This window comes from Herpailurus yagouaroundi, unplaced genomic scaffold, assembly GCF_014898765.1.
Source record: "Herpailurus yagouaroundi ecotype Mexico unplaced genomic scaffold, PumYag 100, whole genome shotgun sequence".
In the NCBI taxonomy this organism is placed as follows: Eukaryota; Metazoa; Chordata; class Mammalia; order Carnivora; family Felidae; genus Herpailurus; species Herpailurus yagouaroundi.
Genome location: NW_024412391.1, coordinates 46,471,855 through 46,482,932, shown reverse-complemented (window position 1 = coordinate 46,482,932; position 11,078 = coordinate 46,471,855).

Sequence of the window (11,078 nt, the reverse complement as noted above, 5' to 3'; positions counted from 1 at the left end):
TCTTTATATATTAAGGTCAAGATTAGCTGCTGTGACCTCTTCATCTAGTTGTACCTGTGAGTGTATTTGTGGATGTATCTACCTGCCTGGGCAAGCAAGGTGAATTCATGTCTTTGGTTGGAGGAGTACAAGCCCACTTGATATCAGGAAAGATTTACCCACTTGGAGTCAAGTGAATGGAAATGAGAGTGGAAAAAATCAAGGGACTGTAACTTGAAGTAAGAACAGTATTGGGTTTGTTTTATTTATAGTGGTTCTGAGTTCTTGCAGTCAAACATTTTTTTTCTCATCTCTTGGTGGCATTTTGGTTTTGTGCTTTTGTTTTTTGGGTTTTTTCCCCCTTTTTGCTCTTTTGTTGCAGCTTGCTTTGGAAACACTCTGGAAAAACCAATGGTAAAAATTTAAATATGACCCATGTAAAACTAGCCTGACATTTGGGGTGCCAGTTTCCTGAGAACTGTTCAGCAACACTGGACATACCAACCTCCTTTCCCTCACTAGGGAATGACTTATGTACAGACGTCAGGGGATATATTTTAATTGTTATAGGACCTAATTTAAACTTGTTTTTAAACAGCAAGAAATGTACACTGGGCTAAAGAATCCATCTTACAGCTGCCTACAGCCATTTTTTTTTTTTTAATCACTCTTTCATACAGCATCCCTGGAAAGTCATCCATTTACCCAACAGAGGGAGCAAGGGCTCCTGCAAGGCAACTCACTGAACACATATTTGAAGTACTGTTCTGCAATTTAAAAATTTTCAATCTGTTGCACCCTTCAAATCTTGGCTGGTGGAGACATGGCCTAACAGATCACATTCCCAACGTTTTGCTGGCAGTCCTGACAAAATGAAATGAAGAAGCCAGTAAAATAAAAGCCATATTGCTAGTATGTGGAGTTCAGGAGACCCTGGTCAAAAATTTAATGTTTGTTAAATGGAAAGGGAAATAAGATATCCTCCAGTGCCCACTAAAAACTTAATGATTTTCCTGGCAGGCTTTAAAGAAAGAACAAACCACAGTTCCAAGTTCAATTTCATAGGGCCCCTTGAGAAAGAAAACTGAAAGCAGAAAAGAAAAACTGATCAGGAGCAAGATTTTTGCCTGCGGTCCTCTCTTCCAATCCATGTGAGCAAGTGGCATGAGAGCTAATATTAAGGGGGTTTTTTTGTTTGCTTTTTGTTTGTTTGTTTGTCTGTTTTTTCCTCAGTGCCTGTGGGAGGCATTATGAGCTCAGGTGAGGTGTTGAATGGCAAGGAGCTGGACTTGAAAGTCTAAGCTAAGCAGAAGATGGGTGCTCAGAGATGGGGCTGGCAGAATCTAGGACCTAGTGTTGCTGGGCAGCCTGGTTAGATGAGAAGAGGGTAGGTAACTGGCCTGTGGACAAAATTGGGGGTGTGGGAAATCAGAAAATAAGAGCTAATTCTTACTAGGGACTAGCTACACCCCAGGCCTTGTACCAAGTACATTACATGGAGTAGCTACATATTTCATAGAGGTTACAGTTACTAATTCTGGGTTTACAGATGAAGAAATTGAGGCTCAAATAGGTTGAGTTCCCTTCCCCCAAAGTTTACTGCCAGAGTAAGTGGGGAACCAGGACTCAAATCTACAAGATACAACTCCAGAATTGAGCCTCTTATCATATGGTGCTAGATCAGGCCTCTACAACATAGCAGCTGAGTTCCTAAATTGGGGTGTGACAATGACATCCTCCTCTTCTCTCCCCTTCTTCTTCCTTCTGCCACACTTCTGCGGGCCTGGCCGTCTCCCAGGCTCACATGCTGACAATGGGAGAGCAAAAGCAAGTGGGGCCCCAGAGAGAGTAATAGACAAGAAGGAGACAGGTGGTGCAGGGCCCCGGAGAGAAAGAAGCCGGCTGCTGGGAACATGACAGCTGATGGGAAGGAGGGAAACACACCTCACATCCCATATTGGCTCTTCAAAAATCTGTTCACTTAAACTTGGAGAGAAATCTAACCTCTTTTTCTATGGTTGTTGAATTGTTTCATCAAGAAGTCAAAATAATGAAGCTGGGACAGGATAATAGTCAAATAGTGGATCAAAAGCCACATTATAAACTAGTATATCTAAGAGGGTAGTTTAAATTGATACTTTGGGGGCACCTGGATGGCTCAGTGGGTTAAGCATCTGACTTCAGCGCAGGTCACGATCTCACAGTGAGTGAGTTCAAGCCCCACATGGGGCTGTCAGTGCAGAGTCTGCTTCGGATCCTCTGTCCCCTTCTCTCTCTGCCCCTTCCTCACTTGTGCTTGCTCACTCTCTCTCAAAGATAAATAAACATTTAAAAATGTAAAAAAAATAAATTGGTACTTTGGGCCATAGAAAGAAAAAAATTATAGTTAATATAGGTTATATTTCACAACTTGTTTACTGGCTTCACATGTTTGGAGGGCTGGCCAGTGAAGGAGGGAACTGACTGGTTCTGTGTGGCTTCCAGAGAGGCACTAATTCCTATTAATTCTAATGGGAAAGGACTGTTTAGCAGTGAACGGTCACCCCACAAAGCAGAGATTCTTCATCGTGGGACACAGCTAAGCAAAAGCTTGATCTTTGGTCAAACATTGGTTATACATTACAGTCTCCAGGAAAGGTTTTTTTTTTCATTCCCAGAAATTCTAATTTAATTAGTTTGGGGTGGAGCCCCAGCATTGGGGTGTTTAAGACTCCCCCAGTGATTCTAACATGCAGCACACTTTGAAAACCACTGAGCTAGATCTCTCACCAGGGATGTTGGAGAACACATTCCCACGGTGATTCCCACACTGGTGGTTGGACCAGATGATCTCTACTACCCCTCTCTGTTCTAAAATCCTGAAATTGCTGACTAAGGCCCTTCGCTGTGTATTCATGGTTTATAATGGCTATCGATAATTTTGTGATCAGTTATTAGTGAAAGGGGGCTACAAGTTTTAACGTGGAGGAAAGTAACAAGCTGTAAGCAACAAAAGACCACATCTACTATATTGGATTCCTGTCTCCTCAAAATTACATTCAAGGAAAAGAAGCTAAGAAAATGCATGATAAATTTAGAATGTTATTACTCTGAAAACACCCTTCTTCTCTGGCTCCATATCCTGGCACACTGAAGCATGAACTGTTTCTGGAGACTAATAACAGCCATGCACAAGGATATACTTGCATCGTGAACATTCAATCTAATTATTTCAAGGGAGGAATGATTTTGGATTTAAAAGCATTTTCCAGAGGCAAAAAAAGAGTGTCAGATATGACTGCCAGTTGAAAAGCAGAGGAAGAGAGCCCTCCTGTTTCAGCCTGCACTCGATATCCCTGCCATCTTGCAATATTTTTCTCACTCCTCGATCTAAGCGTTATTATATTTGGCAGAAACTGCCAAATCCTTTCAAACTGCAGTATGGGCTTCAGACAGGACTGAACTAATCCCACAAAGGGACTTACAAACATGATTGCCACTGGACTATTTAAAGACTGAAGTGCAGGATTGGTATCAACATAACCACGTCCAGCAGACACGGGAAGGCTCAAGGAGTACTACCTAGTGGAAAGGAGTTCTCAGTCTGAGTTTAGCCTGCCACGATCCTGCAGCAGGACTTTGGATGAACAGTGAACCCCTGGGTGCTTCAGTAACCTTAGAAGCTAAACAAGCACAGAAATGCTGACTCACTTCAGAGGGGGCTGAGAAAGACTCCCAAAGAGGCCCTGTATTATCACAGGAAAGGAAGCTAAACTGGGTTTTCATGAGCCTGGACTAGAAACCCCAGAACTTTTAACTTGATACAGCTTTGTGTTTCCTGTGGCAGGAAGGCCTATGACAGAGGAATTCCACCAGAGCCACTCAGCATTTGTCCACAGGACGATCCCAAAGCTTGATGTTTGGGACAATACCCACTCAAAAAAAAAAAAAAAAAAAAAAAAAAGTATGATAAACTACACTGTTCTCTGCGGGTTAAAGTTTAATATGTTATATTGATGAAAACTCTATTTCAAACTGTTGATGTTGAACTTGTCAGGCGCCTTTGGCAGGAGCAAAATGGATTGGCAGACAGACAACTCCCTCATGTTTGGGTAGAAGCATTTAGAAACCTCTGAGCCCCAGGAAGAGAAGGATGCTGGGAAAAGAGAAACCAGATCTGGACTCTGAAATGGCCACTGCTACATAGAAGCAAATTTCTACAGCCCCTACAAATGTTGACCTCCTGGGGCGCCTGGGTGACTCAATTGGTTAAGGGTCAAACTTCGATTCATGCCATTATTCTATGACTCATGGGTTCAAGCCCTGCGTCAGGCCCTGTGCTGACAGTTCGGAGCCTGGAGCCTGTTTCGGATTTTGTGTCTCCCTCTTTCTCTGTCCCTCCCCTGCTCACTCTCTGTCTCTCTCTCACTCTCAAAAATAAACAAACATTAAAAAAATTTTTTTTAATGTTGACATCCTCAGGCAGGTAAATGATGATTAGCAAGAACAGAGGTAGTTGTTGGTGAACCACCCACCAGCCTCAGATGGCAGGAAATGATGGGGAAGCTAGGAAGGAGGCTGGAAAAGAGAAGACAGCAAGCCATGGCCCACTTGAGAGGTCATCTTCTAATCCTATTACAAAGAAGGAAAAGGAAGTAAATATTATAGTAGGAGATTGTGGCACACCAAACCACTTGGCTAAAGAGTATTCTCAGAGAAGAACCAAACTTTATTGAGTGTGTTTTCCTAAACAACAATTTGGAAACCAATCTATAATCTCTACCTTCTCTATCCCTATCCCACTATCCTGAGCAAGGAAATATCTTTGGGAAATATATCTCTCACTCTTGCCTGAACGTTTTTTACTCTACTTGGCTCCCTCCACCTTCACTTGTGCCATACTCGAGCACTCCACTCTTGCAGCCCTACAGGGTTCTTGTTATGACTCTGAACTATTCCACCACTGACACCTTGAACTCTGACCAGCCACTCCCCAGCCATATCCCTTTATGCAATCAACTCCCTCTCTTTGTTCTCACTGTCCCTGACTGCTGAGACCTCCTAAGACCTCCATGAGCCTGGATTCAGGAGACACATTGAATCCATCATTTTCCTTGAATCCTGAATCCATCATTGTCCTGAATCCATCATTGTCCCAAGTCCAGCAGGTTCTACTTCCTGTCCTGTGTACTCTGAATCATCATGAAGATTCAGCAAGTTAGCCACTCCTTTTCAGTGACCCTCTGTCCTCACCACCCTTACACCCCTCTCGTGAGCCCTGCTTATCCTCCTAATCTCCTGAATCTGTGCTGCCAGCACTGCTTGGAAAAAAAAATAACAAACATGTGAATCACAACCACCACAGTTTGTGGTTTCCAGCCTCTTCTGGGCATTCAGCATCTTGGCAAGTTTGTCTTGCCCCAGTCACTCACCACAGCCATCTCACACCCTCAATGATGCAGTCAAGTGCCCTATTCCAACCTCAACCCAACCCATCTATTCTCCACTGATAACATTTGCTTCCACTGCACAGAGAACAAGAAGTCAAAGATGTTGCTTCCTAACCCTCCCCCTGCCCCCCAGTCTCACTATCTAATTTATCCATATCTGCATCCATGCTCGCCAACTCCCCTTGGTCTGGAGGGCAGAAGGAACCTTCCTGGCTGTTTGAAACTATTGCCTCCTTCCTTCTCTATGATCTCAAGCTTGTCCCTCCTTTTCCCCTGGTTTCTTACCCTAAACTTCATACCTGCTCAAGACTCCCTGCTCTTTCCAAAATAACAAAAGAACAACCATAACCTTTCCTTCAGTTCTGTAGCCCCTTCTAGTTCTCATAAGGCTCTTCTTTCCTTTCCAGTCAATCTTTTTTTTTTAATTTTTTTAATGTTTATATACTTTTGAGAAGGAGAGAGACAGAATGCGAGTGGGGGAGAGGCAGAGAGAGACAGAGGGAGACACAGAGCCTGAAGCAAGCTCCAGGCTCCAAGCTTTCAGCACAGAGCCCAATGCGGGGCTTGAACCCATGAACTATGAGATCGTGACCTGAGCTGAAGTTAGACACTTAACTGACTAGGCCACCCAGGCACCCCTCCGGTAAATCTTCTTTAAAAGTAGATTTGCATCCAAAGAATCCTTACCTCCCATTTGAGGTTTAATCCACAGGGATGTGGCTTCTGTCCACTCCGCTGAACTGCTTTTGCTAAGATAAACAATGACCACTTTCTAGACCTGAGGGCTAGTGTTCAGTTTTTATCTCATTAAACTTCTTTCACTTTTTTAAATTCCTTGACTTTGGTAACTCACCTTCTTCAGTTCTCCTTCTGCTTCCCAAACTGCCCTCATCCCTTAAATGTTGTGGCTTTCTGAGATCCTTTCCTCTGTCTGGCTCCCCAACTACTGTCCTGGCTTGTGCTAGCCCCTGCTTTTCATCTCTTCCCCATGAAACCACCACAGTGGTCTTTCTTTTCCCAAAGCTGATCATGTCAGTACCCTACCTGAAATTCTCTAGTGCCTCTTCAACACCCACAGCATGAAGCCTCTTCTCGTTGCAGTACACGGGGCTCCAGCTAACCTGTCCAGCTTCATCTTGTTTTCTGTTGAAAGGCATCCTGTGCTTGTAGCCATCTGATAAATATGCAAAATGCCCATTAAACAAGAGCAAAATAGGATAAATACTAATTAATATTCAATAAGAGGACATTGCAATAGGAATGAGTTACAGAGGATTTGATTAATGTCTCCTTATCTTATTATTTAATATTTAAATAACTTTTTTCTCCAGAAAGTCTTTTTCACACCTCTTTGTTTTTATACAGCTATTTCCCCAGCCTAGAATGGTCCTCCCCACTTGATGAATTCCTTAACCTTCAAGGTCCAGCCTAAATTAATGTCACATCCTCTACAAAGCCACCCATTGCTCAGCTCTTGCTGGGCTTCCCCTCCTGGTCCAGCAGATTTGCTGATTCCCTCTCTTTTAGCCACAGCATCTTGTAATACTTCCACTGTAGCACTTGTTTACCTGCATTGCAGTTTTTCCACTCACTGGTCTGAGAGCTCCCTGAGGGCAGGGACAATGTCTCAGTCATCTTTATGTCCCTAGAACCAGCCCCTGCCTGCCACATAAGAGGCTTGATGTATGATGAATTGTGTTTAGTTAAACCATATGAAATTGCCATTTTTATAGACTATATATGGTCAAATACCAGCAATTTCTTTTGATTCAGCTAATTACTGTAAATATTTTCAGCGTGTTTCTCCCTGCAAGTGAAAGTGCCTTACAAGCATTATGAAATTAATCTTGAGGAAATTCCTGTCGGATAGTAGGAGACATCATGATCATCATCTTATAAATGGCTCAGTAGGTTGGTGGCAGAGGAGGAGCTGGGGCCAGATCTTCTTACAGTAATACCCCTCATTCTAGGGTCCACAGTGCTAGATTCATGGAATTCTAGAGTGCAAAAGATATTCAGAGGGTCATTTCCCTGGCAGCTCCAGGCAGCAAGATCTATAAATCACCCTTAAATGGTTTTTGGCCTTTCCTATCATGTGCCCAAAGTTGAAGATGATAGGTTCTCTTGCAATAATAATTTAATATTCTCTCACACCTCACTAACCAGTCCATTGCTAACCCAACTCTCTCTAGCTGCACCATGTCAATTTCTGACTTTATGGAGATAAAGCAGCTGTGATGTACCCAACTTACAATAACCCTCCTTTTACTTACAGCCACTTGTTCTCTCCTCAGTTTTATTTTACTCCTTAAAAAAATCTCTTCTCTTTTACACTCTATTCATAGGTGCTTCACATCATTTTAATCAAAAGATTTCAGGTCTTCTGTAACAACATTTCCCAGTTTCATTAGACCGTGTTAAAAATGGAACACCCATTAATAACATGCTGCTGACCTAATGTGCAGTGGAATAAAATTTGGGAGATAGGGCTCCATGATGTTTGCATATTCCTTTTTAAATATTAAGAGAAAACTTAGATGTGATATCCTCATAAAGGCAGTATAAAGATGCCTTCCCAGCTTTGGCAAGGTCATATTTCGGTTTACATATTCATTATTGCAATTTTCTCTTTAACCACAGATTCATAATGCACCTCATACTTAGACCATACTTGTGCTTTTATAGTCTTGAATAATAATTGAACCTTTATTCTCTGCCACGCATAATAATTGAGTTTGGATTTATTTATTGTGTATGCCATCTCAATTGGGTTCTGACTGCACCCATTTTTTTGCTCTAGTTTTTTCATTACTATAAAGTCCATCCTTCTGAAGCCCTAGTAACCACCCCATCCTGTTACCCTCTCTTCTTCTATCCCTCAGAATTGGTGTTACCTACAGATTGTATTAGGATGCCTTCAAATAAACCACCTTCAAAATTAATTTTATTTTCTTTCTAAATGTTAAGGATCTTGGGTGGGAAGCCTCCTGGTAATTTTCATATTTTGCACTTGCTGCGTGTGCTAGATATTGTGACAGCTTTCAAAGCTCACGGTCACTGTGAAGAAGTTGTTCATCCACACACAGAGTTAACTAAGAATAGGAGATACTGTAAGGCCAAAAGATAAAGGGATCATAACAAAGTGCCATGCAAGTCATAAGAAGAAAGATGTCAAGGCTAGACTTGATCTATGATATGAAATGTTAGGAGGATGTAGGCATTTACAAAGATTAAGGAGTGATGAGGTGGACCACAGAAGCAACAGCAGGTGCTGATACGGGCATCAGTAGCCCCTTGCTCTGTGGGCTGCATAGCTGCACATAAATCAGTTCCAGCCCTATTACTCTGGGATATCATTAGCTGTATAGAAGTCTGACCTCCTCATTGGTTTATAACTACAATGATGGCAGGGACCATAATGACTTTGTCCTGGTGTATTCAATGATGCACAATTTTAAAGAGTGATTTTAAGAGTACCTGACCTATAGAGTATATGTTCAATAAGCATACATTTAAGACTTAAAAAAAAAAATTGGTGTGAGTGAAAAAGCTGGTTAATATGGGGATGGTGATTGAATTCAGGTTATAGAGGCCTCGGAAAGGCAACCAGGCCATTTCAGCTTCATGGGGAGGGAGTCACTGAAGTCTGGTATGGGAGTGACAAGATAACGTGGTTTCTGGGGAATTTACCTGGCAACAGTGTTCAGAATGAATTAAAGGAGGGGAGTGGGGAAGATGGAGGAAGAAGGGAGTTATTGTCTGTCTATCGCTCTATCTCTTGCCCTCCCATCTCATTCAAGCTTCTAGAAAGATCTTTGGCATTTCATTATCTTCGAGCCCCATTCACTCCTCAGATTATTCTAATGTACTTTCTGTTCCTCCTTCACAGTATTAAACTACTCAGTCTCTCTGGAGTGGTTAACATCATTAACTTTTTACCTTTTAGTAACAACTTTATTGTTTAAAAATTTTTATTAGACTTTATTTTTTAAAGCAGATTTAGGGTACTAGCAAAACTGATGAGAAAGTACAAAGATTCCCTATGTACTCTCTGTCCCTACATTTGCAGTTTTTTTTTATTACATAATTATTGTAACAAATTTAAGCAATACTTTAAATGCAAAGAAGAAAATAAAACTTACCCCAGTCTCCTCTTCCAGAGATAATCACCGTTAACATTTTGGTGAACATTCTCCCGAACATCTCTCTAGTCTATGCCTACATGCGCAAGCAGATGGCTATGTGTATAGAGATTTACATAAATTGGAACATATAATACTTGTTTTTCAGTGACTTGCATTGCTTTTCCTGAACAGTAAGTATAAATGTCAGTAAGCATAAATCTGTGTAATTCTTGATAGGGGCATAATTCTCCAGTGAGTGCATGTACCATTATTTATATAACATGTTCCCCAGAGATGAATGGTAAAGTTCGTTTCCAGTTGTTGCTACTATAAATAATGTGGCAGTACACATTTTTATTTTTATCTTTTTGCCATTTTACCATTATCTTAATAGACCCACTCCTCCTTCAAATTCTCTGTTATACATTGCACGTTCCTATAATCTGTTGTCTACTGCCCATTGGCTTTAATTCCTCCTGGTTTTCCTGCTGCCTTATGGTTTCTCCTCAGCCTTTATTGTGGGCTCATTGCCTGGCTTACCCTTTAAACATTCATGTGTAACTGGTCTTTATGCTTGGCTTGCTCTTACCCTCACTCTCCATCCTTTTCCCAACCAGTCTCATTTACTCGCCTAGTTTAACAACCATATCCAGATGGACAAGTACACATTCATGATCTCTATCTCTAACATCTTTCCTGAAATTCACATGGATATTTGCTAGCTGCTGCGCCAGACGTCTATGGTAACTCGTGTCTTCATTCCACCTTCAAACCCAGCCCCATTCTTCTGCAATTAGCCATTTAGACACTTCATACATGAGCTTGGGGATCGTTTCTTATTCCTTCCTCTCTCTCATCACTCTACATCCAGCCGATCACTAAGTTTATGAATTCTGCCTCCTAAATATTTCATGAAATTCCTTAAGAGTTTCTTAGGAATCTATTGGAGGATGCACTGCACCAAAACAAGGGAAGAAACCAAATAAAGGGAGATATGGTAACTAGGACACAGGGACCCCAAAGCAGGAGGGGCAAAGGGAATTCCCAGGATGGTGGAGATGAGCAGTTCCAGACAACGGCTGCTCAACAGCCCAGGGAAGAACCCATCCGAGGGGAAGCAGGATGACGGAGGACCCTTGGAGGGATGCCTCCAAAAAAGAAAGAAAAACTTCTAGAACATGTGATGTGTTGGAACACACTGAGGGGTGTTATAGCAGTTTGGCAAAGGTTTTGGGATGAATTATCAACTGCTTCACAGAAACAAGAATGTGTATATATATATATGCATATATATGCATATATATGCATGTATATATATATATATATATATATATCCATATAGATATAGATCTAGATCTATATATAGAAGGAAATGTAATCACTCAAACCTAACTGGCTCAACTCTGAGAAATAATTTCATAATCATAATATTGTCAACACTGAATATTGATTTAATTGAAAATATGTTTGTAACTACACTGGCAATATGAGATAAAGGAAAGTGTTTTGTATATATGTTGGTGTGGGGAGTCTAAGAGAGCCTATT